Source organism: Stegodyphus dumicola, chromosome 11, assembly GCF_044657685.1.
Source record: "Stegodyphus dumicola isolate Sdum_Otavi_A_Nest chromosome 11, ASM4465768v1".
Taxonomy (NCBI): Eukaryota; Metazoa; Arthropoda; class Arachnida; order Araneae; family Eresidae; genus Stegodyphus; species Stegodyphus dumicola.
This window is the reverse complement of record NC_140778.1, coordinates 163,600,646-163,625,916: the sequence shown is the minus strand read 5'-3', so window position 1 is coordinate 163,625,916 and position 25,271 is coordinate 163,600,646.

Genomic DNA, 25,271 nt, shown 5'->3' with positions numbered 1-25,271 from the left:
TAGTTTTCTTATGCCAAGGATTTATTAGTAGTTTAGTCTGCGCTGTACAGTCGCGGTGTTTACTCGTTTGCCCTCTCGTATTGGTGGGGTGTCAGTTCTTAGGGAAGTGAAATTCTGTGTGTTAGGGAAACTTAGGATTTATACGGTACACTTTTTCCTTAAGCGTACTTTTGAGTTGATATTGTCACTTCAATGGGTGATTGCAAGAACTAGTTTGTTTACATTTTGTGTCAAGCGCCAGTAGCTCTTGAATTGTTTTGCTTTAAACACTCGTATACTCAGTGGTGTTTGTTTATTTACATATATTTTGTTTTTACACACTTTTCACTTGATTTGCCTTTGGGAGGTTTCGTGATTTTACATTTTACTTTTCACATTTTATTTTAGGGCGTGTCACGTGTTGTTTGACAACATTTATATTTTGTTTTGATGTATGCTTGTTGTGTGCCAGGGACACTTCTTGACCCTCTTACTCGATTCCCTAAGGGATCTTTGCTAACCATACAATTATGGTAGGATTGGATTTGCTAACCATACAATTATGGTAGGATTGGATTTGCTAACCATACAATTATGGTAGGATTGGATTTGCTAACCATGACTTATGGTAGGATTAATTATAAATAGGTATATGTATCCTTCTTTGTGATTAACATGTGGTACCATTATGTACACTTTTTTTTTCCTCTTCGTATTTAGTAATTTTCCATTGTTTGTGGGTCCTAAAATTTTTTTGGCTTTGCTAAAAAAAAATTTTTTCCGATCATCGGAGGGATGTTGTGTAGCGAATTTAATTTAATTAAGTGATTCATAAAAATCAAAATTTTAATTTGTAATTATTCAAAATTTGAACTACACAAGTTTGGTTATATTCTTTTTGGGCCTATAAATTCTAGTGTAATATATTTTGGCTTTCCGAGTTTACGCGAACTGCGTCTTCAATCCTGTACACGCGAACAATGCATAAGTATTTCTTTCTACGTAATAAACTCAGTTTTTCATGTCAAAAATTAATTTCATTTCTTAGTGTTTAATATCATTAGTTGCAGAAAAATTAGCTCTTTAATTTGGCATAACTTTCGTTTTTCTAACTTTAATTGCATTTCAGTTATGAGCTTTAATTAGTAGTTTTTTCCTCGTTTGCTTATGATTTTGTGGATGAAAGGGGGATGAAATGCCTTCTTTCCGGTTGAAAAGTCACTTTTTGCGAGTTTTCAGCGTTCTTTCGTTGGGACCCTTGCAGGGTTGTTGAAATTCCTAATTTCCCCTGTCACAGGTGGTTTTTTTTTTGGCGAGGGTTTGGCGACATAGATTTTCCGTTGAGGTTTCAAAGTAGAGGATTTGGCAAGTTTGATAACATGAGGGTATGCTGTTGTTGCAACTATTTTAACTTTCGGCGAAGAGTGGGTTTTGCCAACTAGGCAGTCCGGCGTCCTCCCTTTTTTTCTTTTTGTTTTGAGGTGTTTTGAGGGACAAGGTGACTTTTTTGCACTTTTGACTTACCATCGGACGCTGTACTCGCTGGCAGCTGAATTTTATTTTGTAAAATGCATTTTTCCGCCTTTGGATCTACGGGCTTCTTGCCCTTGAGTTTTGAACGAGGGACTTAGTTATACGCATCATGACCTCGACTAAATTATAATCTCATCATTTTAGTACTTGAATATGTAAGATACTCAAAGATAATTAAAATAGAAAAATGCAACGAAGGGTGATGCCTAGTACTGGTGCCGTTAAGAAGAAATTTTAGTCTCTCCTCCATGAATAGAGTTTTCATCTGCCTCGATGTTTCACGTCTTTAAGAATTATTTTCCGCCCTGCAAGAGTCTCTGGCATCGCTAGGTCCGGGGTCGCTACTACATAATGCTTCACTAAACACTGAAACCACGGCTAACTTCAATATTGGATTGGAAATCAACTATCAGAGTAACGAGAACCTCCTTAGTGCATCCTAAATCAATAAGTAACTTCTGGACTCTATTGAAAATTCATCTACCTATGAACTCTTCTCATTTTCTACTACGCTCAGCAGCCGCCCTCCTTGGCATCTTGATAATTTTTTAAATATGAGGGCATTTCTCCTCCTCCTGTTCACTTGCAGCCTGTGATTCCGCAGATAAGTTTTTTTTATTTGTTTTCTTTTATTTGTTGGTCTGATGTTAAAAAAAAAAAAAAAAATTATAATAGTAATTTCTAATAGTAATTCTAACAACTAAAATAGTTAATAGTGATTGAAATAACTTAATTAGTTGAATTAAAATATTGTAGTTGAGTAAATTAACCTAATTCTAATGAAATCATTTTTTTTGTCCATAAAGTAAATTATTAGGTTGGCTAAGGAAATATTTCCTTATTTAAATTATTTAATTGAAACAGTGAATGTAACTTAGTTAGATTGGTTAAGGAAATATATTCTTCATTAAATTATTTAATTGAACTTCTGAATTTCTTTCATGGTGAAGATTGATTGGTAAAGGTGTCATTATTTGAGCTTCTTAGCTCCTCTTAGGGACTAAATTGCTCGTAGGATGTAATAGCCTGATTTTAATTAACATATTACCCGGTTAAATTATTCTTTTGAAAATAGAAAGTTACTATTTGCAATAACCTGAATTACCTTGGTATTGATTACTCTGTGTGAAATGTTTTTTTTTTTTTTAAAGTATAACTTGTTAACTTTTTTCTTTTTCTCCCCGGGGAGGGTATTGTTAATTTATCCAAAGTTTTATCTGATCATGTTTACCTGAATGTAATAGAAATATTAGTTTGATATTATTGAGTCTAAGATAGAAGTAGTATTACTCTGTAGGGGTATGCATTTGTAGAAAGCAATATTTTACAGTTCAGCTTGAATATAATTGCTTACTAAGTTAATTCTGCATTGTGTAATCATCAATATGTTACAGTTCTGATTGAATATAAATGGCCTACAAATTATGGATTAAGTAATTCTTGAAGGATTTAATAAATAGGCTCACTTTTCGAGATCAATCAATGTTTATTTATTTCTTTTTGTGTGTATGCTCATGATTTTCATCCGTCTCATTCTCAAATTGATTTCAGGGTTAATCCGAAAACGCAACGCAAATGTACAGGGCTTATTGATATTAGTATATTACTGTTGTTAGAAAAATTTTAAGTGTTATGTCAACAGAGTAGGAAACCTTTTAAGTACCAGACCTTTAGGAAGCCATAACATTTTTTTTTATTGGTGCCATGACACTAGTACAGAACATTATTGGTACCGTGATTAGTACAGAACATTATTGGTGCCGTGAACCTTCGAACCAAATTTTAGCACTTAACAATTTTTGTTGTGCTGTTTATTTTTGCATCACTTTTGGCTTGCGCTTATAGTTGAACTTAATTTTGACTTGAGACTGGTGATTGTCATGTGTACTGTTGCATATTTATGTGAAAGTTTTCTCCCACATGTCTAGGCTTTTTACTGAAACCATACTCGTTAGTTAGTTACAGTGACAGGCCTATACAGTGGTCGTATTACTGTGCTTATTTTATACTTATTGTTTGAGGTTGCATACCAGATATGTACTACTGATGCACATTTGGACTTTAAAACTATTGTATCCAACACAAACATTTTCACGCAGTACCTGTTTAGTTAAGTATTTTCTTTTTGTGCAAAATTTTGTATTGCATTTTTACATATTGATTTTGAGGATTACTGTTTCACACTTTTGCAACTGTATGTTTGCAACATAAGGTTAAAAGGCACGCGTGTTAATCACACATTGGGATACATCCCTACTTTATGTGCTGGCAATTGCTGATCGCGGTTTAAAATGCCAAAGAAAGTGTCAAAACGAGCAGCCAGAGCGGCTAGTAATAGTGCAATAGACTGGGAGGAGAGTCAAGAAGTAATGGCTCTATCAGTTTTTGGTTCTGATCCTCTGGATTCTGTTCCTCTGTTCTCAGGTGCAGACAAGGGAATTAGTCTGAATGACTTCTTAGATAGGATTGATCTCATTGCCACTTATGTGGGTTGGTCAGATGAAGATAAGTTAACAGTGATCAGAGTCAAGGTGGCAGGTGAGGCTGCAGAATTAATTAGGAATAATCCTAGGTTAAAGAAAGAAGCCAGTCTTGACTATGTTGTGAAAGCGTTGAAAGAGAGGTTCAGTTCAGTGCACAATTTGCACTCTAACATCCATGCTCTTATTCAGGCTTTTCAGAAACCACACGAGTCAGTGCGACAATTTGCAGCACGTATAGAGGCTCTTTCGTACAAAACTGTACCAGTGGAAAGAAGCAGTGACCCTGCAGCAGAAGCACAGAGGCAGGATTTACTTCTGTCAGTGTTTATCGAAGGATTGCAGTTGCATTTGCGACGCTTGTTGCTGCCACAGAATCACAAAACTTTTGCATCTGCTAAACAGCATGCAATTATTGAGGAAGACATGTGGGCTAAGAGCCATGCTAGTAGTGATTTTGCAACAGCTGAGGTTAGAGCAGTGACTGCTGCTAAGCCAGCAGTCGAGAAGGCAGTTACACCACCATCAGTAACCAACTCAGAGCTCACTACAGCTATTAAGATGCAGCAGGAAAATATAGCTCAGCTTACAAAAATGATGGGCTCTCTCCAAACACAGGTGCAGAGTTTAATATCACAAGGTACTCGTTCAAGACCCATACAGCCTCGTTGTTACAGATGCAACAGAATAGGGCATGTTAGCAGGGACTGCTATGCGAATATTGTGCCTAATCAGCACTCTAGACAGGGTCAACAGAGATTTCGAAATAACCAAACAGCCAGGAGACATTCTAATAACACCACACCAGCTGTTTCGGGTGCTCCAAATACCACAAGTGTGGCTACAAATGCTTTGAATCCCCAAGCACCAAGTTTTAATTTAAACTAATTCAGGGTGGGGAGAAACCAGTCTCTGTTTCGTCTCCTAAAACCCTTTTGGAGGTGCCATCGGTGTTTACAGTATCCACTAGTGAGGCGTCTTTGCCTATTGTTGAGGGATCTATTTTGGGGAATAAAGTAAAGTTTTTATTAGACTCGGGGGCAACTGTAAACATCATAGAAGCTAAATACATTCAATGTTTTGGAAATAAACTCTCATTGGATTCATGTAACATATATTTAAAGGGTATTGCTGCAGGAAAAGTAAAAATAAATAAGAAAATGAATTTAACAATAGAATTTCAACAACAATATTTTGAAACAGAATTTTTAATTACTGACACACCTCTTTCATCTCAGTATGGTGCTTTATTAGGAACTAAATTTCTTGCAGACCACAATATGCATTTGGATTTCTCCACTTCTCAACTCTTAGGATCAAATTTAATTCTTAAATGGAATCCAAGTCAGCCTAGTGCTATGAATAATAAGATTTTCTCAACTTCAGTGTCTCAGTCATTTCGTTACTCTGTAACCAAACATAAATTACCACCTTTTTCTGAAAATATCATTAAGCTCACTGCTCGTTCTGAAAATTTCACTACTGATACTGTCTTAATTGAACCTTTAATAGAACATGCTCAAAGTCAATTTTCCATAGCCAGGTCAGTTAATCAGACTTCTTCATCTAACGAATTTTATGTCAAAATTGCAAATTTTTCACCGAATACACTACATCTCAATAAAGGAATGAAATTGACCAGTGCCCAACCTGTGAATGTCATCACACATAAGTCTGAACTTGTAAACAATACCACCATAGAAACAGGTGAGGATTTCGAGTCTTGGGGTGGTGAATTTGATCTTACACATTTACCTGAGCAGCAACAACAACATTTATCATACCTTCTCAATCAGCATAGTAACATCTTTGCTGCCTCAGTCACTGAGTTAACAGGGTGTGACACCATCTTACACAACATCACCTTGCGTGATAATATTCCTGTTAGGCAAAAGCCTTACAAAGTACCTTACCATCTCAGGGATGAATTAGATAGACAGGTGGCAGAGCTGCTTGAAGCCAACATCATTCAAGAAAGTGACAGCCCTTACAGTGCTCCTGTTTTATTTGTTAAGAAAGCGGATAACACCTACCGTTTAGTCACCGACTTCCGCAAGTTGAATGAGAAAACGATAGAAGACAGTTTTCCTCTGCCTTCCATGATTGAATTGATAGAACAGTTAGGAGATTCAAATTATTTTTCCACACTTGATTTAACTTCAGGGTTTTTCCAGATGAAAATTCATCCTGATGACACCTTCAAAAGTGGTTTCTCGACTCCTTCTGGGCACTATGAGTGGTTACGAACACCTTTTGGCATGCGAAATGGTCCTAGTTCCTTTCAAAGGTTGATGTCTATAGTTTTGGCCAATCTTTCACCATTAAAAATAGGGATTTACATTGATGATATTGTCATTGCTTCTAAAACTTTTGATGAACATTTGGAAAAATTGAAGTTAGTTTTTGATAGACTAAAACAGCATAATTTAAAACTTAAACCTTCTAAATGTCATTTTCTGAAAGAACAAATTACGTATTTGGGATATAAAGTTACCAAGGGTATTATACAGCCTGATGATAAAAATTTAAAGACCATTCAGAGTTTTATTGCACCTAAAAATAGAAAAGAAATTAGGCGATTTTTAGGCCTTATTGGCTTTTACAGAAGGTTCATTCCAAATTTTGCACAAAAGGCACTTCCTTTAACTCAGCTCACTAAAGATAAAGTTCCATTTTATTGGTCACATGAAGCTCAGCATGCTTTTGATATTCTAAAAGCTGAACTTCTGAATGAACCCATTTTGGCTTTACCTAATTTTCTTAAATTTCTTAAACCTTTTTCCTTGTGTACAGATGCTTCTAATTATGCACTGGGTGCTGTCTTGTGTCAAGAAGATTTTAACGGTTTCCAATATCCAATTTGTTATGCTAGTAGAAAATTAAAAGGTCCTGAAACACGTTATAGTACTGTAGAGAGGGAAATTTTGGCAGTTGTTTGGGCCACAGCACATTTTAGACAATATCTTCTTGGTAAACCATTTACAGTATATTCTGATCAAGCTTCATTATCTCATGTTTTAAAACTTAAAGATCCCACTTCTAGAATTGCACGTTGGATTATGGGTTTATCCCAGTTTGATTATAAGATTGTTCACAAACCAGGTAGATTAAATTTAACAGCAGACTATTTATCTAGAGCAGTAAATGTTACACAGTTTATTCAAACTTCCATTACTCCTGAATTGTTGGAATTATTCAAAAAAGAACAAGCTTCTGATCCTTCTTGCCAACAGATTGTAAATGATCTTAAGAATAATAAGTCTCCTACACCTAATTCTCAGATATTTTTTGTAAAGGAAGACGTTTTGTATTGCAAATACAAGAAACCCAAGTCACGTTGGCAGAAACAAGATAGACTAGTTGTTCCTAAAACACTAGTGTTAAGAATTTTGCAGGAGCATCATGATACTCCTACTGCTGCACACTCAGGCTATCACAGAACACTTCATAGGGTTCAAAAGTCTTTTTTCTGGAAGGGTATGCATAAACAGGTGCACAATTACATTAAGTCCTGTCACTCCTGTATCCAGAGGAGGCGTCATAGACCTGCTCATAAGGCTCACCTTATGAGAATTTCTATGGCTACCCGTCCCATTGAGCGAATTGCGATGGATATAGTGGGTCCCCTTCCAGTTACTACGGCAGGCAACAGATATATTTTGGTCGTAACTGACTATTTTTCACGATGGCCTGAAGCTTATCCTTTGCAGGACACTACATCCATATCCATAATTGAGAAATTAGAACAATTTATTTCAACTCATGGTATACCTCAGCACATTGTTACAGATAAAGGTACTAATTTTATTTCTCAAGCTATAATGGAAGTTTATAAGAAATTGGGGATTACTAAACATACTACTACGAGTTATCATCCACAGTCTGATGGTGTAGTAGAAAGATTAAATGCCACCTTAATTAATTCACTTAGCCACTTAGTTTCTCAAACTCAGGAGGATTGGGATAGACATCTGCCTTTTGCCTTATTGGCACACAGAACTGGTCGTCATAGTGCACTTCAGGAATGTCCAGCTTTTATTTTATATGGCAGGGATTTGTGCTTACCAATTGATTTATTATTGCAAACCAATTTTAGAACTTATGATGACACAAACAATTATTCTAAAGATTTGGTTTTGAGATTACAAAAGGCTTTTAAATTAGTCAATCAGAATTTAACAGAGGCTGCTGATAAGCAAGAAAATTTACGTGGAAAGAATTCTCATGATAAGGACATAAAAGTGGGAGATTTGGTGTATTTATACACTCCAGTAGTTCAGCCAGGTATGGCTAGAAAACTCTCTAAATTGAATCAGGGACCTTTCAGGGTTATTGAGAAAGTGACTAAAGTCAACTATAAAATCTCTTCAATTACAAATCCTGATCGGATTCAGACGATACACGTGGACAGACTCACGAAGGTACCAGAGAGAATTATTTTTCCCACACTTCAAAAGGATGACTCAATTTTGACAGATTATGTTAAGAACTCATCACACGATTCACCTTACCATCTAAGACCTAGAGATACACATGGTTTTGTGTCGAAAAAGTGAAATGAAATATTTTGAGAAATAGTGTGTTTTGTATACAATTTTGGTTAAATTATTATTTGTTTCTGGTAATTGTATTCTTGTAGCTAAATTTTATAATCAATTAGTATAGTTGTGTAGTCTTCTTGGCTTACCATTGGTCGAGTGTTGCATTTGGATTTTACATGTTTTGGCATGTGAGGTTGTGATCAAGTTGTCTTGGATGGGAACTTTCTAGTCTCAATAGCCCGGGTTTTTTTTTTTTTTTTTTTTTTTTTTTTTTTGAGGTTTTGCTGGGCTGGTACCTGCTTTTCTCCTTTTCTTAAGTTCAAAAAATTTTTTTTTTCTCTCTCTTGAAATCCCTTAGCCATGGTAGTCGGGATTTGTTTCGGTTAGAATTTTTGACTAGATAGTTTTCCAGCCAACACTTCGTGGTGATTGTCTTCTGTTCTTCTTAGTGCAACTCGTTTTAGTTTTCTTATGCCAAGGATTTATTAGTAGTTTAGTCTGCGCTGTACAGTCGCGGTGTTTACTCGTTTGCCCTCTCGTATTGGTGGGGTGTCAGTTCTTAGGGAAGTGAAATTCTGTGTGTTAGGGAAACTTAGGATTTATACGGTACACTTTTTCCTTAAGCGTACTTTTGAGTTGATATTGTCACTTCAATGGGTGATTGCAAGAACTAGTTTGTTTACATTTTGTGTCAAGCGCCAGTAGCACTTGAATTGTTTTGCTTTAAACACTCGTATACTCAGTGGTGTTTGTTTATTTACATATATTTTGTTTTTACACACTTTTCACTTGATTTGCCTTTGGGGGGGTTTCGTGATTTTACATTTTACTTTTCACATTTTATTTTAGGGCGTGTCACGTGTTGTTTGACAACATTTTTATTTTGTTTTGATGTATGCTTGTTGTGTGCCAGGGACACTTCTTGACCCTCTTACTCGGTTCACTAAGGGATCTTTGCTAACCATACAATTATGGTAGGATTGGATTTGCTAACCATACAATTATGGTAGGATTGGATTTGCTAACCATACAATTATGGTAGGATTGGATTTGCTAACCATGACTTATGGTAGGATTAATTATACGAGGGCCATCCAGGAAGTAGATTACGTTTCCGTCTGTGTCCGCTAGGGGCGGGGCTAGCGCGGCCATCTTGGGGTCAGAGCGTTGCGCAGCTCAGTCTGCATCTAGCCGTGCTAGTGAGAGGTTCGTGCTGTGCTCCGTTCAGATACTGTGACGGTTTGAAATGTCTGCGTTAATTGAAAATCCCGCGAGCTGCGAGGTGCGCTCAGTAATAAGGTTTCTGACTGCAAAAAACTGTAAACCGATAGAAATCTATCGGCAGCTTCGTGAAGTGTATGGGGACAACATTATCACTGAAGGTGGAGTGCGTCAGTGGGTCATAAGATTTCAAAATGGCCGAACCAATGTTCACGACGAAGATCGAAGTGGGAGACCCAGCATAGTGACCGCCGAACTTCTCGAAAAAGTCGATGCTAAAGTCCGTGAAAATCGAAATTTCACAATAACGGAACTTTCTTTGAGTTTTCCACAAATTTCGCGAAGTTTGTTGCACGAAATCATCAGCGAAAAGCTTGGTTACCACAAGTTTTGTGCAAGATGGATTCCAAAAATCTTGACAGAGGACCACAAAAATCAGCGAATGGCTGCAGCGTTGAACTTTTTGGACGCTTACCATAAGGATGGTGACTCTTTACTCGATCGCATCGTTACTGGTGACGAAACATGGGTGAAACATGTGAACTGTGAAACGAAATTGCAATCAATGCAGTGGGGGCACACAAGTTCTCCCCAAAAACCCAAGAAATGCATGCAAACAATGTCGGCAAGGAAGATGATGGCGACTGTTTTTTGGGACAGAAAAGGTGTAATTTTGGTGGACTTCCTGGAAAGAGGCACTACAATAAACTCTCAAAGGTATTGCCAAACTCTCCAAAAACTCAGAAGAGCAATTCAAAACAAGCGCAGAGGAATGTTGAGCTCTAAGATCTTGTTGATTCACGACAACGCCCGGCCCCACACGGCAAATGTCACTCGTAAAGTTCTTGAATCTTTTAAGTGGGAGTTGTTTCCTCATCCGCCGTACAGTCCCGACCTGGCACCGAGCGACTTCCACCTATTCCCAGCAATGAAGAAGTGTCTGGCTATGCAGCGTTTTGATGACGACGCACAGCTGCAAGAAGAGGTAACGAAGTGGTTGAAGGCGCAGGCGGCCGAATTTTTCGACGAAGGAATTTCCAAGCTCGTACATCGCTACGATAAATGCCTTAATTTGTATGGTGACTATGTAGAAAAGTAGTATTTGAGTGTGGCTTTCATCTGTATATAATAAAATTTGTTTCCTATACTTTGTTTATTTTTTTATTCCAAAACGTAATCTACTTTCTGGATAGCCCTCGTAAATAGGTATATGTATCCTTCTTTGTGATTAACATGTGGTACCATTATGTACACTTTTTTTTTCCTCTTCGTATTTAGTAACTTATGTAAAACTTTTCCATTGTTTGTGGGTCCTAAAATTTTTTTGGCTTCGCTAAAAAAAATTTTTATCCGATCATCGGAGGGATGTTGTGTAGCGAATATAATTTAATTAAGTGATTCATAAAAATCAAAATTTTAATTTGTAATTATTCAAAATTTGAGCTACACAAGTTTGGTTATATTCTTTTTGGGCCTATTAATTCTAGTGTAATATATTTTGGCTTTCCGAGTTTACGCGAACTGCGTCTTCAATCCTGTACACGCAAACAATGCATAAGTATTTCTTTCTACGTAATAAACTCAGTTTTTCATGTCAAAAATTAATTTGATTTCTTAGTATTTAATATCATTAGTTGCAGAAAAATTAGCTCTTTAATTTGGCATAACTTTCGTTTTTCTAACTTTAATTGCATTTCAGTTATGAGCTTTAATTAGTAGTTTTTTCCTCGTTTGCTTGTGATTTTGTTAAAGGGGGATGAAATGCCTTCTTTCCGGTTGAAAAGTCACTTTTTGCGAGTTTTCAGCGTTCTTTCGTTGGGACCCTTGCAGGGTTGTTGAAATTCCTAATTTCCCCTGTCACAGGTGGGTTTTTTTTGGCGAGGGTTTGGCGACATAGATTTTCCGTTGAGGTTTCAAAGTAGAGGATTTGGCGAGTTTGATAACATGAGGGTATGCTGTTGTTGCAACTATTTTAACTTTCGGCGAAGAGTGGGTTTTGCCAACTAGGCAGTCCGGCGTCCTCCCTTTTTTTCTTTTTGTTTTGAGGTGTTTTGAGGGACAAGGTGACTTTTTTGCACTTTTGACTTACCATCGGACGCTGTACTCGCTGGCAGCTGAATTTTATTTTGGAAAATGCATTTTTCCGCCTTTGGATCTACGGGCTTCTTGCCCTTGAGTTTTGAACGAGGGACTTAGTTATACGCATCATGACCTCGACTAAATTGTAATCTCGTCATTTTAGTACTTGAATATGTAAGTTACTCAAAGATAATTAAAATAGAAAAATGCAACGAAGGGTGATGCCTAGTACTGGTGCCGTTAAGAAGAAATTTTAGTCTCTCCTCCATGAATACAGTTTTCATCTGCCTCGATGTTTCACGTCTTTAAGAATTATTTTCCGCCCTGCAAGAGTCTCCGGCATCGCTAGGTCCGGGGTCGCTACTACATAATGCTTCACTAAACACTGAAACCACGGCTAACTTCAATATTGGATTGGAAATCAACTATCAGAGTAACGAGAACCTCCTTAGTGCATCCTAAATCAATAAGTAACTTCTGGACTCTATTGAAAATTCATCTACCTATGAACTCTTCTCATTTTCTACTACGCTCAGCAGCCGCCCTCCTTGGCATCTTGATAATTTTTTAAATATGAGGGCATTTCTCCTCCTCCTGTTCACTTGCAGCCTGTGATTCCGCAGATAGGTTTTTTTTATTTGTTTTCTTTTATTTGTTGGTCTGATGTAAAAAAAAAAAAAAAAAAATTATAATAGTAATTTCTAATAGTAATTCTAACAACTAAAATAGTTAATAGTGATTGAAATAACTTAATTAGTTGAATTAAAATATTGTAGTTGAGTAAATTAACCTAATTCTAATGAAATCATTTTGTTTGTCCATAAAGTAAATTATTAGATTGGCTAAGGAAATATTTCCTTATTTAAATTATTTAATTGAAACAGTGAATGTAACTTAGTTAGATTGGTTAAGGAAATATATTCTTCATTAAATTATTTAACTGAACTTCTGAATTTCTTTCATGGTGAAGATTGATTGGTAAAGGTGTCATTATTTGAGCTTCTTATCTCCTCTTAGGGACTAAATTGCTCGTAGGATGTAATAGCCTGATTTTAATTAACATATTACCCGGTTAAATCATTGTTTTGAAAATAGAAAGTTACTATTTGCAATAACCTGAATTACCTTGGTATTGATTACTCTGTGTGAAATGTTTTTTTTTTTAAAGTATAACTTGTTAATTTTTTTTTTTTTCTCCCCGGGGAGGGTATTGTTAATTTATCCAAAGTTTTATCTGATCATGTTTACCTGAATGTAATAGAAATATTAGTTTGATATTCTTGAGTCTAAGATAGAAGTAGTATTACTCTGTAGGGGTATGCATTTGTAGAAAGCAATATTTTACAGTTCAGCTTGAATATAATTGCTTACTAAGTTAATTCTGCATTGTGTAATCATCAATATGTTACAGTTCTGATTGAATATAAATGGCCTACAAATTATGGATTAAGTAATTCTTGAAGGATTTAATAAATAGGCTCACTTTTCGAGATCAATCAATGTTTATTTATTTCTTTTTGTGTGTATGCTCATGATTTTCATCCGTCTCATTCTCAAATTGATTTCAGGGTTAATCCGAAAACACAACGCAAATGTACAGGGCTTATTGATATTAGTATATTACTGTTGTTAGAAAAATTTTAAGTGTTATGTCAACAGAGTAGGAAACCTTTTAAGTACCAGACCTTTAGGAAGCCATAACATTTTTTTTTATTGGTGCCATGACACTAGTACAGAACATTATTGGTACCGTGATTAGTACAGAACATTATTGGTGCCGTGAACCTTCGAACCAAATTTTAGCACTTAACAATTTTTGTTGTGCTGTTTATTTTTGCATCACTTTTGGCTTGCGCTTATAGTTGAACTTAATTTTGACTTGAGACTGGTGATTGTCATGTGTACTGTTGCATATTTATGTGAAAGTTTTCTCCCACATGTCTAGGCTTTTTACTGAAACCATACTCGTTAGTTAGTTACAGTGACAGGCCTATACAGTGGTCGTATTACTGTGCTTATTTTATACTTATTGTTTGAGGTTGCATACCAGATATGTACTACTGATGCACATTTGGACTTTAAAACTATTGTATCCAACACAAACATTTTCACGCAGTACCTGTTTAGTTAAGTATTTTCTTTTTGTGCAAAATTTTGTATTGCATTTTTACATATTGATTTTGAGGATTACTGTTTCACACTTTTGCAACTGTATGTTTGCAACATAAGGTTAAAAGGCACGCGTGTTAATCACACATTGGGATACATCCCTACTTTATGTGCTGGCAATTGCTGATCGCGGTTTAAAATGCCAAAGAAAGTGTCAAAACGAGCAGCCAGAGCGGCTAGTAATAGTGCAATAGACTGGAAGGAGAGTCAAGAAGTAATGGCTCTATCAGTTTTTGGTTCTGATCCTCTGGATTCTGTTCCTCTGTTCTCAGGTGCAGACAAGGGAATTAGTCTGAATGACTTCTTAGATATGATTGATCTCATTGCCACTTATGTGGGTTGGTCAGATGAAGATAAGTTAACAGTGATCAGAGTCAAGGTGGCAGGTGAGGCTGCAGAATTAATTAGGAATAATCCTAGGTTAAAGAAAGAAGCCAGTCTTGACTATGTTGTGAAAGCGTTGAAAGAGAGGTTCAGTTCAGTGCACAATTTGCACTCTAACATCCGTGCTCTTATTCAGGCTTTTCAGAAACCACACGAGTCAGTGCGACAATTTGCAGCACGTATAGAGGCTCTTTCATACAAAACTGTACCAGTGGAAAGAAGCAGTGACCCTGCAGCAGAAGCACAGAGGCAGGATTTACTTCTGTCAGTGTTTATCGAAGGATTGCAGTTGCATTTGCGACGCTTGTTGCTGCCACAGAATCACAAAACTTTTGCATCTGCTAAACAGCATGCAATTATTGAGGAAGACATGTGGGCTAAGAGCCATGCTAGTAGTGATTTTGCAACAGCTGAGGTTAGAGCAGTGACTGCTGCTAAGCCAGCAGTCGAGAAGGCAGTTACACCACCATCAGTAACCAACTCAGAGCTCACTACAGCTATTAAGATGCAGCAGGAAAATATAGCTCAGCTTACAAAAATGATGGGCTCTCTCCAAACACAGGTGCAGAGTTTAATATCACAAGGTACTCGTTCAAGACCCATACAGCCTCGTTGTTACAGATGCAACAGAATAGGGCATGTTAGCAGGGACTGCTATGCGAATATTGTGCCTAATCAGCACTCTAGACAGGGTCAACAGAGATTTCGAAATAACCAAACAGCCAGGAGACATTCTAATAACACCACACCAGCTGTTTCGGGTGCTCCAAATACCACAAGTGTGGCTACAAATGCTTTGAATCCCCAAGCACCAAGTTTTAATTTAAACTAATTCAGGGTGGGGAGAAACCAGTCTCTGTTTCGTCTCCTAAAACCCTTTTGGAGGTGCCATCGGTTTTTACAGTATCCACTAGTGAGGCGTCTTTGCCTATTGTTGAGGGATCTATTTTGGGGAATAAAGTAAAGTTTTTATTAGACTCGGGGGCAACTGTAAACATCATAGAAGCTAAATACATTCAATGTTTTGGAAATAAACTCTCATTGGATTCATGTAACATATATTTAAAGGGTATTGCTGCAGAAAAAGTAAAAATAAATAAGAAAATGAATTTAACAATAGAATTTCAACAACAATATTTTGAAACAGAATTTTTAATTACTGACACACCTCTTTCATCTCAGTATGGTGCTTTATTAGGAACTAAATTTCTTGCAGACCACAATATGCATTTGGATTTCTCCACTTCTCAACTCTTAGGATCAAATTTAATTCTTAAATGGAATCCAAGTCAGCCTAGTGCTATGAATAATAAGATTTTCTCAACTTCAGTGTCTCAGTCATTTCGTTACTCTGTAACCAAACATAAATTACCACCTTTTTCTGAAAATATCATTAAGCTCACTGCTCGTTCTGAAAATTTCACTACTGATACTGTCTTAATTGAACCTTTAATAGAACATGCTCAAAGTCAATTTTCCATAGCCAGGTCAGTTAATCAGACTTCTTCATCTAACGAATTTTATGTCAAAATTGCAAATTTTTCACCGAATACACTACATCTCAATAAAGGAATGAAATTGACCAGTGCCCAACCTGTGAATGTCATCACACATAAGTCTGAACTTGTAAACAATACCACCATAGAAACAGGTGAGGATTTCGAGTCTTGGGGTGGTGAATTTGATCTTACACATTTACCTGAGCAGCAACAACAACATTTATCATACCTTCTCAATCAGGATAGTAACATCTTTGCTGCCTCAGTCACTGAGTTAACAGGGTGTGACACCATCTTACACAACATCACCTTGCGTGATAATATTCCTGTTAGGCAAAAGCCTTACAAAGTACCTTACCATCTCAGGGATGAATTAGATAGACAGGTGGCAGAGCTGCTTGAAGCCAACATCATTCAAGAAAGTGACAGCCCTTACAGTGCTCCTGTTTTATTTGTTAAGAAAGCGGATAACACCTACCGTTTAGTCACCGACTTCCGCAAGTTGAATGAGAAAACGATAGAAGACAGTTTTCCTCTGCCTTCCATGATTGAATTGATAGAACAGTTAGGAGATTCAAATTATTTTTCCACACTTGATTTAACTTCAGGGTTTTTCCAGATGAAAATTCATCCTGATGACACCTTCAAAAGTGGTTTCTCGACTCCTTCTGGGCACTATGAGTGGTTACGAACACCTTTTGGCATGCGAAATGCTCCTAGTTCCTTTCAAAGGTTGATGTCTATAGCTTTGGCCAATCTTTCACCATTAAAAATAGGGATTTACATTGATGATATTGTCATTGCTTCTAAAACTTTTGATGAACATTTGGAAAAATTGAAGTTAGTTTTTGATAGACTAAAACAGCATAATTTAAAACTTAAACCTTCTAAATGTCATTTTCTGAAAGAACAAATTACGTATTTGGGATATAAAGTTACCAAGGGTATTATACAGCCTGATGATAAAAATTTAAAGACCATTCAGAGTTTTATTGCACCTAAAAATAGAAAAGAAATTAGGCGATTTTTAGGCCTTATTGGCTTTTACAGAAGGTTCATTCCAAATTTTGCACAAAAGGCACTTCCTTTAACTCAGCTCACTAAAGATAAAGTTCCATTTTATTGGTCACATGAAGCTCAGCATGCTTTTGATATTCTAAAAGCTGAACTTCTGAATGAACCCATTTTGGCTTTACCTAATTTTCTTAAATTTCTTAAACCTTTTTCCTTGTGTACAGATGCTTCTAATTATGCACTGGGTGCTGTCTTGTGTCAAGAAGATTTTAACGGTTTCCAATATCCAATTTGTTATGCTAGTAGAAAATTAAAAGGTCCTGAAACACGTTATAGTACTGTAGAGAGGGAAATTTTGGCAGTTGTTTGGGCCACAGCACATTTTAGACAATATCTTCTTGGTAAACCATTTACAGTATATTCTGATCAAGCTTCATTATCTCATGTTTTAAAACTTAAAGATCCCACTTCTAGAATTGCACGTTGGATTATGGGTTTATCCCAGTTTGATTATAAGATTGTTCACAAACCAGGTAGATTAAATTTAACAGCAGACTATTTATCTAGAGCAGTAAATGTTACACAGTTTATTCAAACTTCCATTACTCCTGAATTGTTGGAATTATTCAAAAAAGAACAAGCTTCTGATCCTTCTTGCCAACAGATTGTAAATGATCTTAAGAATAATAAGTCTCCTACACCTAATTCTCAGATATTTTTTGTAAAGGAAGACGTTTTGTATTGCAAATACAAGAAACCCAAGTCACGTTGGCAGAAACAAGATAGACTAGTTGTTCCTAAAACACTAGTGTTAAGAATTTTGCAGGAGCATCATGATTCTCCTACTGCTGCACACTCAGGCTATCACAGAACACTTCATAGGGTTCAAAAGTCTTTTTTCTGGAAGGGTATGCATAAACAGGTGCACAATTACATTAAGTCCTGTCACTCCTGTATCCAGAGGAGGCGTCATAGACCTGCTCATAAGGCTCACCTTATGAGAATTTCTATGGCTACCCGTCCCATTGAGCGAATTGCGATGGATATAGTGGGTCCCCTTCCAGTTACTACGGCAGGCAACAGATATATTTTGGTCGTAACTGACTATTTTTCACGATGGCCTGAAGCTTATCCTTTGCAGGACACTACATCCATATCCATAATTGAGAAATTAGAACAATTTATTTCAACTCATGGTATACCTCAGCACATTGTTACAGATAAAGGTACTAATTTTATTTCTCAAGCTATAATGGAAGTTTATAAGAAATTGGGGATTACTAAACATACTACTACGAGTTATCATCCACAGTCTGATGGTGTAGTAGAAAGATTAAATGCCACCTTAATTAATTCACTTAGCCACTTAGTTTCTCAAACTCAGGAGGATTGGGATAGACATCTGCCTTTTGCCTTATTGGCACACAGAACTGGTCGTCATAGTGCACTTCAGGAATGTCCAGCTTTTATTTTATATGGCAGGGATTTGTGCTTACCAATTGATTTATTATTGCAAACCAATTTTAGAACTTATGATGACACAAACAATTATTCTAAAGATTTGGTTTTGAGATTACAAAAGGCTTTTAAATTAGTCAATCAGAATTTAACAGAGGCTGCTGATAAGCAAGAAAATTTACGTGGAAAGAATTCTCATGATAAGGACATAAAAGTGGGAGATTTGGTGTATTTATACACTCCAGTAGTTCAGCCAGGTATGGCTAGAAAACTCTCTAAATTGAATCAGGGACCTTTCAGGGTTATTGAGAAAGTGACTAAAGTCAACTATAAAATCTCTTCAATTACAAATCCTGATCGGATTCAGACGATACACGTGGACAGACTCACGAAGGTACCAGAGAGAATTATTTTTCCCACACTTCAAAAGGATGACTCAATTTTGACAGATTATGTTAAGAACTCATCACACGATTCACCTTACCATCTAAGACCTAGAGATACACATGGTTTTGTGTCGAAAAAGTGAAATGAAATATTTTGAGAAATAGTGTGTTTTGTATACAATTTTGGTTAAATTATTATTTGTTTCTGGTAATTGTATTCTTGTAGCTAAATTTTATAATCAATTAGTATAGTTGTGTAGTCTTCTTGGCTTACCATTGGTCGAGTGTTGCATTTGGATTTTACATGTTTTGGCATGTGAGGTTGTGATCAAGTTGTCTTGGATGGGAACTTTCTAGTCTCAATAGCCCGGTTTTTTTTTTTTTTTTTTTTTTTTTTTGAGGTTTTGCTGGGCTGGTACCTGCTTTTCTCCTTTTCTTAAGTTCAAAAAAATTTTTTTTTCTCTCTCTTGAAATCCCTTAGCCATGGTAGTCGGGATTTGTTTCGGTTAGAATTTTTGACTAGATAGTTTTCCAGCCAACACTTCGTGGTGATTGTCTTCTGTTCTTCTTAGTGCAACTCGTTTTAGTTTTCTTATGCCAAGGATTTATTAGTAGTTTAGTCTGCGCTGTACAGTCGCGGTGTTTACTCGTTTGCCCTCTCGTATTGGTGGGGTGTCAGTTCTTAGGGAAGTGAAATTCTGTGTGTTAGGGAAACTTAGGATTTATACGGTACACTTTTTCCTTAAGCGTACTTTTGAGTTGATATTGTCACTTCAATGGGTGATTGCAAGAACTAGTTTGTTTACATTTTGTGTCAAGCGCCAGTAGCTCTTGAATTGTTTTGCTTTAAACACTCGTATACTCAGTGGTGTTTGTTTATTTACATATATTTTGTTTTTACACACTTTTCACTTGATTTGCCTTTGGGGGGTTTCGTGATTTTACATTTTACTTTTCACATTTTATTTTAGGGCGTGTCACGTGTTGTTTGACAACATTTATATTTTGTTTTGATGTATGCTTGTTGTGTGCCAGGGACACTTCTTGACCCTCTTACTCGATTCCCTAAGGGATCTTTGCTAACCATACAATTATGGTAGGATTGGATTTGCTAACCATACAATTATGGTAGGATTGGATTTGCTAACCATACAATTATGGTAGGATTGGATTTGCTAACCATGACTTATGGTAGGATTAATTATAAATAGGTATATGTATCCTTCTTTGTGATTAACATGTGGTACCATTATGTACACTTTTTTTTTCCTCTTCGTATTTAGTAATTTTCCATTGTTTGTGGGTCCTAAAATTTTTTTGGCTTTGCTAAAAAAAAATTTTTTCCGATCATCGGAGGGATGTTGTGTAGCGAATTTAATTTAATTAAGTGATTCATAAAAATCAAAATTTTAATTTGTAATTATTCAAAATTTGAACTACACAAGTTTGGTTATATTCTTTTTGGGCCTATAAATTCTAGTGTAATATATTTTGGCTTTCCGAGTTTACGCGAACTGCGTCTTCAATCCTGTACACGCGAACAATGCATAAGTATTTCTTTCTACGTAATAAACTCAGTTTTTCATGTCAAAAATTAATTTCATTTCTTAGTGTTTAATATCATTAGTTGCAGAAAAATTAGCTCTTTAATTTGGCATAACTTTCGTTTTTCTAACTTTAATTGCATTTCAGTTATGAGCTTTAATTAGTAGTTTTTTCCTCGTTTGCTTATGATTTTGTTAAAGGGGGATGAAATGCCTTCTTTGCGGTTTAAAAGTCACTTTTTGCGAGTTTTCAGCGTTCTTTCGTTGGGACCCTTGCAGGGTTGTTGAAATTCCTAATTTCCCCTGTCACGGGTGGTTTTTTTTTTTGACGAGGGTTTGGCGACATAGATTTTCCGTTGAGGTTTCAAAGTAGAGGATTTGGCAAGTTTGATAACATGAGGGTATGCTGTTGTTGCAACTATTTTAACTTTCGGCGAAGAGTGGGTTTTGCCAACTAGGCAGTCCGGCGTCCTCCCTTTTTTTCTTTTTGTTTTGAGGTGTTTTGAGGGACAAGGTGACTTTTTTGCACTTTTGACTTACCATCGGACGCTGTACTCGCTGGCAGCTGAATTTTATTTTGTAAAATGCATTTTTCCGCCTTTGGATCTACGGGCTTCTTGCCCTTGAGTTTTGAACGAGGGACTTAGTTATACGCATCATGACCTCGACTAAATTATAATCTCATCATTTTAGTACTTGAATATGTAAGATACTCAAAGATAATTAAAATAGAAAAATGCAACGAAGGGTGATGCCTAGTACTGGTGCCGTTAAGAAGAAATTTTAGTCTCTCCTCCATGAATACAGTTTTCATCTGCCTCGATGTTTCACGTCTTTAAGAATTATTTTCCGCCCTGCAAGAGTCTCCGGCATCGCTAGGTCCGGGGTCGCTACTACATAATGCTTCACTAAACACTGAAACCACGGCTAACTTCAATATTGGATTGGAAATCAACTATCAGAGTAACGAGAACCTCCTTAGTGCATCCTAAATCAATAAGTAACTTCTGGACTCTATTGAAAATTCATCTACCTATGAACTCTTCTCATTTTCTACTACGCTCAGCAGCCGCCCTCCTTGGCATCTTGATAATTTTTTAAATATGAGGGCATTTCTCCTCCTCCTGTTCACTTGCAGCCTGTGATTCCGCAGATAGGTTTTTTTTATTTGTTTTCTTTTATTTGTTGGTCTGATGTAAAAAAAAAAAAAAAAAAAAATTATAATAGTAATTTCTAATAGTAATTCTAACAACTAAAATAGTTAATAGTGATTGAAATAACTTAATTAGTTGAATTAAAATATTGTAGTTGAGTAAATTAACCTAATTCTAATGAAATCATTTTGTTTGTCCATAAAGTAAATTATTAGATTGGCTAAGGAAATATTTCCTTATTTAAATTATTTAATTGAAACAGTGAATGTAACTTAGTTAGATTGGTTAAGGAAATATATTCTTCATTAAATTATTTAACTGAACTTCTGAATTTCTTTCATGGTGAAGATTGATTGGTAAAGGTGTCATTATTTGAGCTTCTTATCTCCTCTTAGGGACTAAATTGCTCGTAGGATGTAATAGCCTGATTTTAATTAACATATTACCCGGTTAAATCATTGTTTTGAAAATAGAAAGTTACTATTTGCAATAACCTGAATTACCTTGGTATTGATTACTCTGTGTGAAATGTTTTTTTTTTTTAAAGTATAACTTGTTAATTTTTTTTTTTTTCTCCCCGGGGAGGGTATTGTTAATTTATCCAAAGTTTTATCTGATCATGTTTACCTGAATGTAATAGAAATATTAGTTTGATATTCTTGAGTCTAAGATAGAAGTAGTATTACTCTGTAGGGGTATGCATTTGTAGAAAGCAATATTTTACAGTTCAGCTTGAATATAATTGCTTACTAAGTTAATTCTGCATTGTGTAATCATCAATATGTTACAGTTCTGATTGAATATAAATGGCCTACAAATTATGGATTAAGTAATTCTTGAAGGATTTAATAAATAGGCTCACTTTTCGAGATCAATCAATGTTTATTTATTTCTTTTTGTGTGTATGCTCATGATTTTCATCCGTCTCATTCTCAAATTGATTTCAGGGTTAATCCGAAAACACAACGCAAATGTACAGGGCTTATTGATATTAGTATATTACTGTTGTTAGAAAAATTTTAAGTGTTATGTCAACAGAGTAGGAAACCTTTTAAGTACCAGACCTTTAGGAAGCCATAACATTTTTTTTTATTGGTGCCATGACACTAGTACAGAACATTATTGGTACCGTGATTAGTACAGAACATTATTGGTGCCGTGAACCTTCGAACCAAATTTTAGCACTTAACAATTTTTGTTGTGCTGTTTATTTTTGCATCACTTGTGGCTTGCGCTTATAGTTGAACTTAATTTTGACTTGAGACTGGTGATTGTCATGTGTACTGTTGCATATTTATGTGAAAGTTTTCTCCCACATGTCTAGGCTTTTTACTGAAACCATACTCGTTAGTTAGTTACAGTGACAGGCCTATACAGTGGTCGTATTACTGTGCTTATTTTATACTTATTGTTTGAGGTTGCATACCAGATATGTACTACTGATGCACATTTGGACTTTAAAACTATTGTATCCAACACAAACATTTTCACGCAGTACCTGTTTAGTTAAGTATTTTCTTTTTGTGCAAAATTTTGTATTGCATTTTTACATATTGATTTTGAGGATTACTGTTTCACACTTTTGCAACTGTATGTTTGCAACATAAGGTTAAAAGGCACGCGTGTTAATCACACATTGGGATACATCCCTACTTTATGTGCTGGCAATTGCTGATCGCGGTTTAAAATGCCAAAGAAAGTGTCAAAACGAGCAGCCAGAGCGGCTAGTAATAGTGCAATAGACTGGAAGGAGAGTCAAGAAGTAATGGCTCTATCAGTTTTTGGTTCTGATCCTCTGGATTCTGTTCCTCTGTTCTCAGGTGCAGACAAGGGAATTAGTCTGAATGACTTCTTAGATATGATTGATCTCATTGCCACTTATGTGGGTTGGTCAGATGAAGATAAGTTAACAGTGATCAGAGTCAAGGTGGCAGGTGAGGCTGCAGAATTAATTAGGAATAATCCTAGGTTAAAGAAAGAAGCCAGTCTTGACTATGTTGTGAAAGCGTTGAAAGAGAGGTTCAGTTCAGTGCACAATTTGCACTCTAACATCCGTGCTCTTATTCAGGCTTTTCAGAAACCACACGAGTCAGTGCGACAATTTGCAGCACGTATAGAGGCTCTTTCATACAAAACTGTACCAGTGGAAAGAAGCAGTGACCCTGCAGCAGAAGCACAGAGGCAGGATTTACTTCTGTCAGTGTTTATCGAAGGATTGCAGTTGCATTTGCGACGCTTGTTGCTGCCACAGAATCACAAAACTTTTGCATCTGCTAAACAGCATGCAATTATTGAGGAAGACATGTGGGCTAAGAGCCATGCTAGTAGTGATTTTGCAACAGCTGAGGTTAGAGCAGTGACTGCTGCTAAGCCAGCAGTCGAGAAGGCAGTTACACCACCATCAGTAACCAACTCAGAGCTCACTACAGCTATTAAGATGCAGCAGGAAAATATAGCTCAGCTTACAAAAATGATGGGCTCTCTCCAAACACAGGTGCAGAGTTTAATATCACAAGGTACTCGTTCAAGACCCATACAGCCTCGTTGTTACAGATGCAACAGAATAGGGCATGTTAGCAGGGACTGCTATGCGAATATTGTGCCTAATCAGCACTCTAGACAGGGTCAACAGAGATTTCGAAATAACCAAACAGCCAGGAGACATTCTAATAACACCACACCAGCTGTTTCGGGTGCTCCAAATACCACAAGTGTGGCTACAAATGCTTTGAATCCCCAAGCACCAAGTTTTAATTTAAACTAATTCAGGGTGGGGAGAAACCAGTCTCTGTTTCGTCTCCTAAAACCCTTTTGGAGGTGCCATCGGTTTTTACAGTATCCACTAGTGAGGCGTCTTTGCCTATTGTTGAGGGATCTATTTTGGGGAATAAAGTAAAGTTTTTATTAGACTCGGGGGCAACTGTAAACATCATAGAAGCTAAATACATTCAATGTTTTGGAAATAAACTCTCATTGGATTCATGTAACATATATTTAAAGGGTATTGCTGCAGAAAAAGTAAAAATAAATAAGAAAATGAATTTAACAATAGAATTTCAACAACAATATTTTGAAACAGAATTTTTAATTACTGACACACCTCTTTCATCTCAGTATGGTGCTTTATTAGGAACTAAATTTCTTGCAGACCACAATATGCATTTGGATTTCTCCACTTCTCAACTCTTAGGATCAAATTTAATTCTTAAATGGAATCCAAGTCAGCCTAGTGCTATGAATAATAAGATTTTCTCAACTTCAGTGTCTCAGTCATTTCGTTACTCTGTAACCAAACATAAATTACCACCTTTTTCTGAAAATATCATTAAGCTCACTGCTCGTTCTGAAAATTTCACTACTGATACTGTCTTAATTGAACCTTTAATAGAACATGCTCAAAGTCAATTTTCCATAGCCAGGTCAGTTAATCAGACTTCTTCATCTAACGAATTTTATGTCAAAATTGCAAATTTTTCACCGAATACACTACATCTCAATAAAGGAATGAAATTGACCAGTGCCCAACCTGTGAATGTCATCACACATAAGTCTGAACTTGTAAACAATACCACCATAGAAACAGGTGAGGATTTCGAGTCTTGGGGTGGTGAATTTGATCTTACACATTTACCTGAGCAGCAACAACAACATTTATCATACCTTCTCAATCAGCATAGTAACATCTTTGCTGCCTCAGTCACTGAGTTAACAGGGTGTGACACCATCTTACACAACATCACCTTGCGTGATAATATTCCTGTTAGGCAAAAGCCTTACAAAGTACCTTACCATCTCAGGGATGAATTAGATAGACAGGTGGCAGAGCTGCT